The sequence below is a fragment of the Dermacentor silvarum genome, chromosome 7, assembly GCF_013339745.2.
Source record: "Dermacentor silvarum isolate Dsil-2018 chromosome 7, BIME_Dsil_1.4, whole genome shotgun sequence".
NCBI classification, from domain to species: domain Eukaryota; kingdom Metazoa; phylum Arthropoda; class Arachnida; order Ixodida; family Ixodidae; genus Dermacentor; species Dermacentor silvarum.
Genome location: NC_051160.1, coordinates 133,475,729 through 133,491,024, shown reverse-complemented (window position 1 = coordinate 133,491,024; position 15,296 = coordinate 133,475,729). Strand labels below are relative to the sequence as shown.

Here is a 15,296-nt window from a genome sequence, read left to right as displayed (position 1 = left end):
ACGCAGTGAACCTAAAGTTCACGTAGACACCTTGGAAGCATGACAACGCAGATAGCGCAGAAATGTAGCGTGACGTATGCTGTAGCAACATGGCGTGATGATCGATGGCCTTGAGTGTGTGCACGCGCAATTGATTTGGGAGGATACCGCACCCAAGGTCACCGCACCAACACACGTCTTACTAAATGTATTAAAGGAATTGCTTCCGACAAGATGCTATAGCTCTTAGTAGTTCACCAGGATTTGGCACCGACGAGGCACTGCTACGTTAGGTCACGTTTATTGTTATGGCCAACCCCTGCTTTGATCTATTTTATTCCATTGATTTTGTTGAAAAACAATTTCAAATTGATTGGAAAGGTTCAACGTATACTAAATATTTTTCCAGGAATATGATTCAAACATCGACACCAGGGAGGAAAGTTGTTCACGGGCATTTCATAGCAGCTCATAAAGCGTCCGTGCTAATCAAAACACGATTACCCCAAAGCGTGGTTAGTCCGTTTCGGTCGTCATGTGCACGCCGTCTTCGACCGGAATGCCTGTGCCGGGCTCGTTGCCGCCTCGATTGCGTGTAGCGTTATTGTAACCATGTGTCTTCCTGGGCAAGCTTGGCTTCCTGCAGATAATTGATGATTAAGGTATCAGAAGAGAAGGTAAACTCAAAATTACGAAATTTGATCATTTCCGCAGCGAATAGCTATTTATGCGTTGCTACTTCTCGTTATGCCTTACTGCATGCCTTTCAACGCGCAAATGAGACGCAATATAATAAGAGGCGGATTTTCTTTACAGGAGAGGCATAGAGGTTGACCTGGGCTGGCTCACGTTCAGCAAGGAATTAACATCGGATTACGCGCACGTTAAGTGAACACAGTGGTTTACTCTATGTGACCCTAACGTACGAGAAGAAAAAAAAAGAAAGAGAAATCTCGACCCAACCTCTTCTCTCAAACAGAAACTTAACACACTATAACAACGCACTATAAACAACGAAGTCAGCGCTATACAGACTATGACAACGGGTCAACATATACATGTACAACATGTACAGTCCTGCAATGGAGGCCTGCAGGGATTCATGTAGAGGGGAGTCTTGGCGTACATCCTCCAATTGTACGCAGCCTCCGGGGCTGGGCTTCGAACCCGTCTCACTGCAGCACAGTCGCGCAACGACCTAAGCCACTGTGCTGCCCCAAAGTGTGCAACTGAAGGGTTAAGAATACGTTATATGACTGTGTAGAGACGAAGGCGCAAGTAATCTGTTGGGCATGTAGGAGGGACATGACGGCTGCCGTAGGAGCCGTGCCGTCGTTCCCTACTCAGAAGGGCGAAGGCGGCGAGCCGAGCAGCGGCTGCGACGACCAGCGTGGCTAGCTTTTAGAACGACACTCGCTGCGCTTCTTTATTAAATGCAGAGCATTTCTTTAACTCACATGTAGCGTGCGCCGTCCGTCCGCAACAGCTCGAGCACAGGTGCGCCCTCTCCCCCACTCCTCTCCCGCATCACGCTTGCAGCACATGTGCAGCGCGCGAAGCGTCGTAGTTGAGTCGCGCTCCGGCGCAGCAAGCACCGTAGCAACAGCAGGTGCTGGCGTGATAGCGCGCCCTCTCTACACCCCCTCTCCCTCTAACGCGCGCGCTAGGAATATAAAGCGGGTTGGCGCGGGCTCCACTCGTCAACTCCTGCGCTGTCTTCTCTTGCATTCGTCGGCGGTCGCAGTTGATAAGCGATGGAAGCAAGACCTTCAACTAGTACCTCGACGCAATCCAACATCAGCGCCGAAGAACCAGTTCAAGACATCGTACCATCGTGTTCGTCGACGGCGGCAGAAGACAAGGCGGCGAGGCGGCGCGCTGCCGACGCCGAACGCAAGCGTCGTAAGCGTGCTGCCGACGCCGAACTTCGTGAACGAGAAACCGCGGCCAGGCGTCAACGTCGACAAGCGGATGCCGAGCAGCGTGCACGAGAAGCCGCGGGCAGGCGTCAGCGTCGGGCCGCGGACCCCTGCGTACGGGAACGAGAGGCGGCGGCGAGCAAGCGTCGTCGTGTGGAGGCCGCCGCCGCGGAGCCCAGACAGAGACAACAGAGAAACAATAATAATATAATATAATATAATAATAAAAATCGCAGTGATGCCAATAAAACAATAACAACTTTACGTTACCTACTTACGATTCTCTCTTCTCTGTCAACCCAGACCACCACCACCACACCAACAACACCAACACCACGGAACCCCACTATGCTCTGCTTTTACACGTGTCCCTCGCGCGGGGGCATGCGACGTCGTTTTTTTTCTTCTCTTTGCAACGCCGGCCATAGCGCTCTGCGCTGTAGCGTTGGTGGGCGCTACAGGGCCTCCCGCCCAGACGGAACGGCGATAGAGCAAATCACAAGAGCGAGGTTCAAAAGGATCCGGGGTCAGTCTAAGTAGTGAGTCCGTTGGAGGCGAAGGGGACTAGCAAGTCCTTCCGGTGGACGAGGCTGCGAGTGGTGGTGCGGACGCACGGGACACAGCATGCCGGCACGGAGAAGGTGAAGGCAGACGCCTCTGCAGCAGTTCACGCAGGCCAGGCGGAACGAACGGGGACCGGGCGCAATGATTGGTGGGCGCGACAAGCCGCAAGCTGGGTCGTCACGTGCGCCCAGATGCGCGAGCTCTGGTGGATGCGCCGTGTGCACGCGCTTGTCCCGTCTTGCACGATGCGCGATAGACGTCGTAAGCTGCAAGCTTCTGCGCACAATACCGTCCGAGTCAAGAGAAGAGGCACGTGCCTGCCGGATCCTGGGTGTTGCGACATTCAACGGCGTAGGAGTCGAGTAGCACTTGAGACAGCGAGGAAAGCTTCGGGGGACAACGCTCAAGGACAGCACCGGCGCAGGTTGGCGAAGATCAGGGACAGCCGCGGCAGCAGTTACCGGGTCGTGTTGATTGGCGAGCTCCAACGTGGGCACGACGCCAAGGACAGGATCAAGTGGTGGGTGCGAGACACCATCAAGACTCGCATCACGGGATGGTGGTGTCAGTCCGTCTGCCGTATCCTAATGGCCGACGATTATTCCCAGCTTCCAACATCCGACTTGTCAGAGTAGTCGCTAGAAGGGCCCAACGGCAAGTTGGCCGAAGGAGAGGACGGGGAGCGCAGGGCAGGGAAGAAGGTCGCTGCTGCTGCTGCGTCGCTCTCGCTGACTGGTCGGTCCCGCGGTGTAGTGACAGCTGACATGGCAGGAGGCAGCGGAGTCGGCACGGGGCAAGGCTCGTGCGCTGACTCGGAGGCTTGCTCAGCCGGCAGTGGTGGACAAATCCGGTTAAGGGTTGGTAGTAGGCCGAATGGCAGAAGCGACGTCGTTGTCGCCAGACCCGACGGCATGCGGCCCGGGAGCCGGCGTTGGGTCGGCGATGTCTCCACTGCCATGTGTCATCATCGATGTCGATGAAGGCGATGAGGTGGCCTGAGGACGAGTGCATACGGGCGCAGGAGCAGACGCGCTTGGTGCTGGCCGTGAGGGTGTGGCCGGAAATGGGTCGCGTACCTGGTGGTCAACCTCTGGAAGAGGGCGGTAGGCAGCGCCGTTGAAGTTGAGGACAGACTGCCGCAGCTCATCGCAGGGGCGCGGGCCAGGCGATGGAACGCCGAGGCGGTGCTCGAGAGCAAGCGGCACGACGTCGAGGAGTACCGCGTGCTGGAACTCCTGGATTCAGATGTGGTTCAGCTCCAGAGCCGCCTCGAACTAGGTGAACCATGCGCCGACGTAGCTGGACGAGAACGGCGGCAGTGGTGAGTCGAACTGCGGCTCCGGCCTGGTGGCCATGGCAGCGTGTCGCTCGGTGCAAGGCGCGTTCTGCCGAGTTACCAATGTAGGAGAGACGGGACGGCGGCTGTAGGAGCCGCGCCGTCGTGCGGTGGCTGCGACGACCAGCTTCGCTAGCTTTTAGAACGACACTGCGCGTGCCGAGCTTGCTCTTGGAGCACGCGCTGCGCTTCTTTATTTTCTTCTCTTTGCAGCGCCGACCATAGTAGCGCTCCGCACTGCAGCGTTGCTGGGCGCTACAGGCCGCATAAGGCTCCATATCGTGACTGTCCTTGACGTTAACTATTGTGACTCATAGAGCTCTATGTGACTCATAAATTTATTTACTAGCTAGGACATGGGACTCGGTAACTCATTAACTTCTGCATTATCACATACGAGATGTGAGAATCCTGTCTATGGTTCAACTCACGGAGCGCCGCTGTCACTTTAGGTAGCCTCCTTGAGTCTTATATGGCCAAGGCGCTCAAGCCGCCCTTCGTCCTCAGTAAGATCTCCCGATTGTTTGAGGGAACTTTGCATCAAGTAGCAACCAGAAGTTGATTGACGATATGCAAAAAGCCATCAGACGCTAAAGAAGCACCGTTTTGTAGCAGATTTCACAGGGTCGTGGCATCAGGGACTTTTATAGGCACCTTTCCATGACCAGGTGACCTTAAACATACATTCGAGTAACCTGTGTGTATAGTTCTATCTAAGCGTTTCCCCATCTACCTGGGTCACTGGGTAGTCAGTGGTCCATTGGCTAGCGCATCGTGCTGCTGTGCTGAGATAAAACGGTTCGAAACAACCATCAGACCAAATTGGATCACTGAGTAGATGATGATGTTATCATATGTGCCACTCTTCAACGAACCTCTATGACGCCCTCATGGGCCACTGTAGACGCAAGACTGACTGAGTAGCGTTCTTCGAAGAAACTCTTTGATGTCGACTTGGAATAGTGGGAATGTACCACTCGGTCAGTGGTATTCGAAAATGAACCTTTTTTATGCCAACTGGCGCCAGTCCTCTTGTGCCAGTAAGTGTGTTCCGCTCTTCAGTGAACGTTTTCGACACCTCTTGGGTAACTAGGTATGCGTTACCGGGAATGCGGCGATCCGCAATGACAAGAAAGATCCTTTAAATTTAGCCGATGCTGAGAGGAATCGAACCAACGTCACAAGAGTTCCTCAAAGACAGAAACCCGACACATTATCAAGATGTGCCACAAATGTACTGGGTATGTGCCGCTTTTCATGAATGCATTTCACGTCAACGCTTTAGGGTGCTGCGCGACGAATACACTGGGTGTGTGCCTCTCTTCAATGAATCTTTCGCCCACTTCGGTCACTGAGTGTGCGGCTAGCGAGCGAACAATTCGCAGCGTTCGCAGGCACCGGCGCGCCACGCTTCTATCTCGGAGGCAACGCGTCGACTTCTACACAGTGACCCTAGATGGCGCAGCGTGTTAAGGACGAGAGAGGAGCCCGGTTTCCGCATGACGCGTTTCACAGCGTTCGCCCGCACCGGCGTGCCAAGAATTTCGGAGGCCACACGCGGCCTTCACAGTGGCGGTGCTAGATGACGCCTAGTCTTTTTAAGGAAGCGCAAAAGGTGAGTCCCGGTGCTGTGCACACCACACGTATAACTCGTTTCGACGGTGGCAATACGTTGTGTCGCTTAATTGATTCAATGGTAACGCATTACTCTCAGCAGTCATCGTGAGATGGGTCCAGAATAGGAGCACACAATAAGAGCACAGAATAAACATTTGAAAGAATTCTTTGGAACTTTCTCTTCAGCACACGCAGGCCGTCTCAACGGCGCTGTTCTTACGTAGAATCCTGTGTGCGATGCAGCGTCCCAGGTACACTCTGACAGAAAAACGGTTTATCTGATCAAAGATGGCGCGAAGTTCGGTAGAACTATAGACACATGGACAAGGTGGTGCTGATTTATGAGTGTTGACAAAGCGAAAACTGAGAAGAAATGACTCGCGATAGCACCATCGCTAAACTAGAGCAGGCCCTGTCTAGCTCGTATGACATCACCAATGCGTTGCACTGGAAACTTACCCCGACTTCCATTGATCTTCCCATATTTGGACATTAGACGACATCGCCATCTGCTGGTAGCGTCCGTGGAGCTGCCATGTTACTCCATGGTCATTGAAAAATTCACGCACGAGTAACACGTAGATCTTTACTTCAATCGTGTCACTGACGTAGCCTGCGTGGAATTCTCTTACCAAAAGCCGGGTGTGACTTGCTTTTGGGAACAAGTCTGCTTTCCATGCGCATTTTTGTGTGTCTGTTGAACCTTTGTGATAATGTGTTTAGAAAGTTGCTCCAGTGTGGTGTTATCCATCCGCTCAAACTATTCCACTGACTAACGTGCGACAACCCCGTCAGTCTACATGCTCGTACATGCCATGAATGTTTTTTGTAGCGGTGTGTCGAATAGGCTCGAAAGGCACCTTTTTAAGAAACATTCTGCACTGCAGCAAGTGTCATAGGGGTACATTCTTATTGCGGCCTTGCAAGTCCCCCCGAACAATCTCAACTAGTCTTTCTGGAACTGATAATCAGCCAGCCTATACTCAAAAACCTGGCGATGAAACGACATATTGTGACGGAAACAACATGAGAAATCATGGCGTGTTGATAGCCTATACTCGCGGACAACTTTCTGTGGCAATGAAGGAAAATCTACGCGCGCGTGGATGCTGCACATGTGTTACCGCGCCAAGTAGTCCGGCAGCGTTTGAGAGTGCTTTTGGTTGTTCCGAAGAGACGCTGAATCGACGCAGCTTTCACGTGCGACGGTTTCGCGTTTGCCCAGACGCGGAAGGGAAATGTCGCAAAATAAGTAAACTTTTACACTCAATGGTGTGTTCTGTCTTATTTAAGTGTTGCTAATAACCTGTTTCTCTTCCCCAGCCTAAACGCACCTGGATTAAAACGCGGGACTCTTTTCAGTAGCGCTCTCACTTGTGCGCGCTTTGCTTCCGTAGCTTTCCTTTCATTGCTAGAGAAAGTTGTCTGCGAGTATAGTAGACGCACGCTGCGGGGACACTTTTTCACGTAGCAAAAAAGTGCAAACACGCGGCGTGTACTATGAAAGCGCGCAATAAAAATGATCTCAAAACTACACTGAACAGGATCAGAGGCAAAGGTAAAACATATCTTTTTTCTGCAAGAGGCAAGAACACCCTAAAACATAGTTTAAGGTATGATACGCGAAGAATTACAATCAATGGGCTTGTCGTCACCGTCGGTGTGCTCCAGTCCGACTTCTGGCGCGGCCTTGCGTGATGTCATCAGGGATGCACTGGCGTCCTGTACCTGCCTTGAGCGCGTGCAACCCTCCGTATCTCGTCCCCTACCAACGTACGCGGAAGTTGCTGCCACGCCTCCAGGCAACATCAACTCAGCGGTGCCGCTAACAACGTGCGCGTCGGTTGCTGCCGCGCATCCAGTGAACATACCGTCAATGCTACCCGAGCTTTCATCAGGCCATCTGCCTGCACTCACTGCCGGAGCACCTAGCACCTTGTACTACCTGACTTAGCGTCCGTAAGGTCCCACGTGCTATTACTGCGGCTACCGCGGCCATATTTCACGTTTCTGCAACAGAGACGTATGCCATATCTGTTGGCACGTCGTTTATTCGGTCCGAGTACTCGGCAGCGAACCAGCAAAGGCACACACCATATCTGTTGGCACGTCGTTTATTCGGTCCGAATACTCGGCAGCGAACCAGCAAAGGCACACACCCGATGGTGATGATCACACAGAATTTAAGATGAGGATCGAGCTTATACAATTTTACGCTTTGAGCGATACTGTTATACTCTGAATACGTTACTGTTATTGTCATAAAAGTTGAATAAAAAGGAAGAACCAAAGAAAAAAAGAACACTTAAAGCTCCTACGCAAACGCGAGCTTACCACCGAAACACAATGTACATGAATAAAGGTTTACGAGAAGTGAGCACTCTCAGAAGCTGCCAGAAAAATACTGAAACAAAGAAATTGATCTTCCCATGGGAGACATTGATGAGATAGAGGGACTACCAAGATGGCGAGATTAATCTTCGTAATGAGATATGGGGCCCACACAGCTGAACTTCACTTGTGGTCCCAATTTCCTGTCATGTTGTGTTTTTCTGGCCTATATGACTTTACGTTTCTATTGCTTAGAAGTGCAGTCTACTCAATGGATCTTGAAGTGCTCTTAAAGGGACCCTGAAACGATTTTGACGCTTTTGTACAAACGTACTGAGTCGTTAGAGTAGGTCCCTCTGATCAATTAATTGACGCATATAAGCGCTCCACGTAAAGCGTGTAATTTATTATAAGGTTTAAAGGTACATCGCTACCGATCGCAGCATGCCAATCGGTTGAGCTTTGTGCCCAGATGACGCCATTTGACCAGAATACGTCACTGGGCCAGCTATCCGACTGGCTGCCCAGAGCGCGTCATCGATAATTTTTCCAACGTTATGGTGAACAAATGTTGTTGTGGTAGTTTAGATGTTAGGTAGTTTGTTTCTATAAAAAGAAAGTAACAGAAAGATAATGCACAGGGATATGTATCACTACACAAAGGCACTTCCGGCCCACAGCAAGTGTCGTCTGCTTGTGTTACAACGTGCTCCGTGTCAGCTGCGCGGTCAGTGTTGGTCTTGTTCTTTCTTTTCGTAAGCACCATGGTTCGCCCTTGCGTTGTGGGCTGCAAACGTAGCGATGGGCGACATGTCAAGCTGCGACATTCTGCCCCGCTGCAAGGCAACAGACGAGCGTAGTGGCTGCAGCGCATCGGACTGGCGGTATCCAAATGGCGCCAGCATCTACGCGTTTGCGGCCGTCACTTCACGTCGAAGGATTGCCACAATAGAGTTTATTGTGTCCGGTATTCAGGTAAACGCAAGCGCAAGTGTATTGGCCGTTTTACCACGTTTTATGTGATGAACGGAGGCGCAAACGTTAACTGCTTAGGGTGCCTCGATGCCAGCGCCGCCGTTCAGGTTGGTGCCATCCTTTGACAGCCCCCGCGCCGCCGCTTTCTCGCTGCGACGCCATCTTGAATCACAGCGAGCGGTTGCGATTGCTTGGTGCCGGTGCTTAGTTCGAGACACAGTGCGCGCGGATGCTTCGCTGACGCTTCTACTTGCTGGACAGTGTTCAGCCGCATGAATGACAAGTTTGTCAAGTGCATCGAGTCTACATGACGGGCTGTTGTGTTCCCAAGTGCACCGGATCGACGCGTAAATGGCTTCGTTGTTTACGCTTCCCCCGGGACCCAGAGCGAAGGAAGAGATGGTAAGCCCAAGTAAAGCGGTATCACTGGAAGGCAACGGATAGCTCCTACATTTGCGTGGTAAGTGTCAAGAAAGTTTAAACTATCGCACCGTGTTTTTCATTTAAATAAGAAAGTATTCTCTGATCCTCGCTCACGTACCTACGTTCGCTCACGAACTAAGCACTGCACCGATGCTGTCTGAGTAGCCTATGGTTTGCGAGCGCGCGTCGCATAGGCTTTGGCCGTTTTGAACAGTGCAGTCTATGCGAGTAGTACCCTTATTTTAATGACTGACGAAAATGCTTCGCCGCGAAATAGTCTTACATTAGCTACAAATCGTCATGTAAACCACCTATTTAACCTTTTCACGGGAAGCACACATCGTGTGTCTCTTGTTTCTTTTTTTCCTCAGTTTCTTTTTTCGCTACTGGTTATTTGGGACTAAAGAACGCAGTGCTTCTTCTGGGGAGAGCGGCGGTTGTATGCGTGACAAGCGAAGCATTGTGATTTTCTCTGATTTCTCAGCAGATATCTTGCGGATCACAGGTTGTTACATTATATAGCTGATTTTTTAGACGAATATATTTGTAGCGTGGTGCTCGTAAGCCGATGGTCATTCGTGCTCATTCCCGATCGTAGTGGGTACTGTGACGGTCTTTAAATGCCTGTGCACGGTATGCCCAGGTGTAGTAGAGTTAAGGGGCATCATGGGGCCAAAATGTTTCGGTGCTTTCTAACATGGTGTCTGTTGTAGCCTGTGCATTTCTTCGAAACGTGCGAAGCGAGGTAATACAGCATTACTTCTGCGAAAATTTATTTTTAAGCACTGTAATGGGTTCTCTGTATTTACAAGGCAACTTTTCATATCAATAATCACTTTTGTTGTTTTACTTGTACTTAGAAACACTTTGAAGAGGACCAGTACGAGGGACATCGACAGGATGGGCGCCGTCTGTTAAAGTCAACAGCCCTACATCATCATGGACTATATTTTCGAAGTGAAAAAACATTGCTAATCTGTATTTGACTGTCGTAGTTTCATTTACGGTTTTTTGTACGCGATATGTATGCAGTGTTGTTTATTTTTTCAATGTAGTTATCTGTGTTCTAATGGTTATTTATAAAATGTTCTGTACTCGCCATCTATGTGTTTGGCTGATGCGACGTATTCGATGGTAGCTGATGTATTGTGGCTGGATATCATGATTAATATTACCCGCGGTTGCGTTTTCTTGTTTGTATTCTTGTTTGCGATTTATATTGTGTATAATAAGGTTGATGTGCTCACTTGAAACTTCTCCCCCCCCCCCCCCCATGTAATGAAGAAATTAAACAAAGAACTCTCCCTATCCCGAATTGTGTGTGTCGAGCCTACCTTGCGAATTTTTTTAATCTCGTCTTTCAACATCACCTTCAGGCGCCACACAGTACATACAATTTTTCATGCACATATCTATTTCATGATTGATGGTACTAGACATTAGAGCACTGCACGGGCTCGGGCTTACCCGAAAGCCCGAGCCCGTGCCCGAGCCCGAGCCCGAGCCCGGCCCGGCCCGCGGGCCGGGCCGGGTAGAACAGTTTTTTCACGGGCCCGGGCCGGGCTCGAGCACGGCGTGTGCCTTTTGACTCGGGCCCGGGCCGGGCTCGGGCTTTCTGGTGGTGTGCATGTAACGTGCAGCGAGTTATTCTCGGGCGTCTCAACTCTGAAAATGTCTATTGGTGTTTTGTGGCTAAAGCGCCCTTAGGCGTTGATGCACCCACGCTGACGCCTGGTGGCACGACTACCAACGTCGATGACCATGAGCAACCGTCGTGCATATGGAAGCTGCACTGCGCTGCACACGCTAGCACAACGCGAAAGACGAAGCACGTAACTGACACACTAATACAACGCGCAAGACAAAGCACGTAACTGAATCGTCACCGAGTCAAATCAGCGCGTACAGCGCGTCGTAATTGCAGCCTCCGCGATCAACTTCAGAAACATTTTCAGAGCTAATTGCGGAGGCCATGCTCCGCTGTGCTGAGTACGGTGAACGCCACCTAGGTGGCGTTGGTAGTGCTTCTTGATGCCAGCGTCCCTTCGAATGCTGGCATCGAGGCGTCGTAGTGCTGAGACCACCGAAGCGTTCACTGTCGGTGCGCGTTAGTGTCATAATGCAGTACTTCTCTTTTCTGCTCGTAGGCGGCGGCACCGCCCCGAGCAAGAGCGCGGGTACACGGAGGAGTGTTAGATATATAAGGCGCGTCTGTGTAGCTCTCTGCAAATGCGTTTGTGGCGCAATGGGTTAAACGCTCGGCGATCTGTCGTCGCGGACCGAGGGGTCGTGGGTTCGATTTCCAAATTTGGCATGTTTGTGGAACTTTTTCTTCTGGTTTCTTTCTTTGTATTATGTTCTATGACGTATTTCCGTGACGGAAATACGTCAGTGAAGTCTTGGTGGACCCCGGCATAAAACACTTTCGTGTTAAAACATTATTTTTTCGTCTCGGGCCGGGTTCGGGCCGGTTTCGAGTCGGGCTCGGGCCGGGCTCGGGCCTAAGGTAAAGGGGCGGCGGGCCGGGCCGGGCGGGTAGCGTAGATTATTTCCGGGCCCGGGCCGGGCCCGGGTCTCGCCATAAAAGTTTTGATCGGGCTCGGGCGGGCCGCCCAACGTAAGGGCAGGGCCCTTACGTTGGGCCGCCCAACGTAAGGGCCGCCCAACCGGGCAGGGCCCGGGCGGAAAAAATCGGCTCGTGCAGTGCTCTACTAGACATTACGAAGTAAATGTATTTTGTGCATCGTTTGGTTTTTTGTGTGTACTACACAAGATTGACACAGACAAGTTACGTCACACTTTTCTCTGCAGCACTAACTAAACCTTATTTTGACGTCGCAGTTATTTTTACACCAGTTTAATCCTGTCAGCACACAGTTTTGTGGGCAAAAAACGCAAGATTGCGCGTAGATATTGTCAAATAATTGCAACGAACGCGAAGAGCACGCGCAACGCAAGGGAAACTAACCGCCGTGCACGAGTGGCTGGCTACGGTAAAGGAGGCGTGACGTGTAAACCAAAATACAACAGCGAAAAAGAAAAACTTCCACTCACAGGGGGTCGCAAACCTTATATACCAAGTATCGAAGCGCAAAAAAAAATAGTGCGTATTTCAAACATACACACGGCATATTAAATGTGATTGAATTAGGCAACTTGGGGCATGTTCCCGGTGCAATACATTTACGTCTTCGACCTTCGGCGAGTTAACGGCTATTGGTTATAAAGATGTGCAGATGCGATACCTATAAAAATCCTCATCAAGGCAAAGCACTTAGAAGTGCGCCGCGAGTAACACTATTTATGAACGCAAGCGTAGCTGAGTCTGAGCTCTTGTGATTCGATATGTCGGCGCCAGCGGGGTTGTCTCCACCCTGAACGGTGGCGCTGGCATCGAGGCACCCTATAACTGCTTACATGGTGCAGCCACCTGGCGGCACAAAGCTCAACCAAACACACCGCTAATATAGCAGTAAACAAGTTTTTTTCCACTTTGCTGCAGGCTCAAATTTTTGGCAGGAGCGTAATCTTCAACACGTTGTCTCTTCATATATTTCAAATGTTTTACACTTGGTTACATGAATATTAGATCTGTATTTGGCTGTTTAAGCTCTGCGCCACCAGATGGCTGGACCATGCATGCCGATCAGGCCACTCACGCACGTCTACGAAGCTCCTCCAAGACAGCGGTATGGAGGGGTATTAGTTTACGCCTCTGGCTATCCGTAAAAACACCCAGCCCGCCTGTGATTACTCGAATAACGGACACGCTCGGCGCTGCGACAGAACGCTCGCAACGCACGCTGCTTGATCGCTCTCGCTGGGGATCGACGTCCGGGCCGCTAGCGGAGAGGTTGGAGAGCCTTCGCGCGCTGGCTCAAAGACAACCGGAAGTAGACGACAACGTACGTCACAACATGACGTGGAGCCAGCGAAGGCGGAGCTTAGCCCCGATCACTCGGCGAAAGAGTTGAGGAGGAAATGCATGGCTAGGGAGGAGGGCAACTTGTAATCGTCCGTAGTTCTCCTAATATGGGACGCTTCTCTTAAACTGTGACGCGAATGTTTTACTGTAGCTGTCTCCTACACGTCTACAAAATTTGTCCGAGCCGGTTCAGGGACCTTTTAAGAAGCACTGCTATGCCGTTCGCAGAGAGGTAAACTTAGTCACTCTATGCGAGTACACTTCGCCGTTAATGTCATTTGCAGGCTGTCACACGGAATGATATAGAGACATTCTCTGTAAAACACACTCGCCAGTGAATGCACTGGATGCGCTCGCTTCGCTGCCAAGAAATATGTAGCCTCAAGATGACTGCTGGAAAAAAACATTTATAACAGGATTGGCAATAATTTTGAATTTTTTTTCCTATATTTCAAATGATCAAGTGTTTATGCGCCATAGGGAATGTGACAGGGCCATTCTTCCTCTATTCGCCTTGGTCGGAATGCTGCATCGCCCTGTAGCTTCCGATGCGTAATCGTTATAACACAGTCTCAACAAATTACTTCATTCGCAGTAAATATCACGTTAAATATCAAGTTCTCAGCATAATGCAGTGTTATATGGCAAATACTGTTAAAATAACATGCGTAAAGTTTGTCGGTACACCAAACCAATGAAGATGATTAGTGACGATAACATAATGTTTTTGTAATTATGAATGCGTAAATGGTGGTGGTGTATTGCATACGTTCTGATAATTATGATGGTGCTCAATGTTACGTGGTGCCATATATCCTTAACATCCGCGAACCGCAAAACTTTATGGGAACATCTGCTATGAGATGATGAGGAAATCTCGCTGCCAACCACTATGTGGAACCACAATGTATATCTAGTACTAATATGTGTACCCCAGTTGCAACTCCTTAATGCACTTCACCATCGCTAGTATTGTGGCTGCAACAATGTTGCAGTGGTTAGCCATCAAGGAGGTGCGCTCTATTCGAAAGTGTATGCTGCGGATCGGATGCTATCAGTATATTTAAGACTATATACCTCTTGTGTCACCATGACACATCTGTGATGGCGTATTATTCAAGCTGGAACATACCTATATCACGTACGCATGGCCGAAGTTGTCTGTACGAAAACATACCCAGTGACCCATCTTCTTCTTTCTGGGGTTTTGCATGCCAAAACCAGTTCTGATTACGAGGCACGCCGTAGTGGAGGGCTACGGATTAATTTTGACCACCTGGGGTTCTTTAACGTCCACTACAACGCAAGCACACGGGTGTTTTTGCATTTCGTCTCCATGGAAATGCGGCCGCCGCGGCCGGGATTCGATCCCGCGATCTCGTGCTCAGCTGCGCAACCCATTGACCAAAATGCTCTACTAGGGCCGACAGCAGCCAGCATCAAGTCCTCTACTCGGGCACATACCTAGAAAGCAACGTACCTGTTGCTTTCTGGTTGGCAAGAGAAAGTCAACCCGTACCTAGTGACCCACGCTTGTAGACAATTTCCATCACTTGGTATCGCAAGAGGATTAGCCGCATAACGCAAACTGCGCAATGTTCTCAGAGAATGTTAATCGCAATAAAACGGCCTCTTAGCCGGTTCACTCATTGATATTGCCATCAATTTGAAACAGCAGTTGCCTTTCACGGTTGGTACCACCTGAGTGACAGTTGTTGCGTGCAATCAACGCCATTGCGCGGAATACACGCAATCGGGCAAACTGAATTTCTGCAGCGTCCGTCACTTACGCGTAGTACACGTCGGTACCTCCACTGTCATCCGTTGTGCGGTCTTCGATGTGGCCGAACAGGTTGGGTGAGCCGTTCACAAGCATCGCCGTGCCCAACACGGCCACAATCAGCAAGACCAAGGCCACGGCGAGGGCGCACAATCGCAGGACCTCACGGCGAATGTTCCCCTCGGGAGGGCGGGGCAGGTCGAGCGTTTCCAGTGGCTCCACCCGTGGGAAGCCATCCTTATCGATGGTTATCCTATGCGTTGGTTAGGACAAGTCGAGAGAGGGGAAAAAGATGAAATAATGCAAACAGGTCTCACGCAGCCGCCTTATCACTTCAGTGACTGGGAGAACGGTGTGGGAGAACGGCTTCACTCACTGCCGCTAAGGTTACCCATATATTGCGAGCAAACGTTCAGGTAGCTGGCAGCATTGTAAGAGCGTGTTTCG

At 50.7% G+C, this 15,296-nt stretch overlaps 1 long non-coding RNA gene across 1 annotated transcript; it reads right to left on the bottom strand.

Moving 5' to 3' along the window:
- Positions 1 to 410: 410 nt before the first annotated feature.
- On the bottom strand, positions 411 to 15,096 carry LOC125946568 (uncharacterized). The gene is made up of 2 exons (XR_007467667.1): positions 14,860 to 15,096; positions 411 to 619 (listed from the first exon to the last, which is right to left on the bottom strand). It is a non-coding gene; the product is annotated as an uncharacterized LOC125946568 (long non-coding RNA).
- Between the last annotated feature and the right edge of the window lie 200 nt (positions 15,097 to 15,296).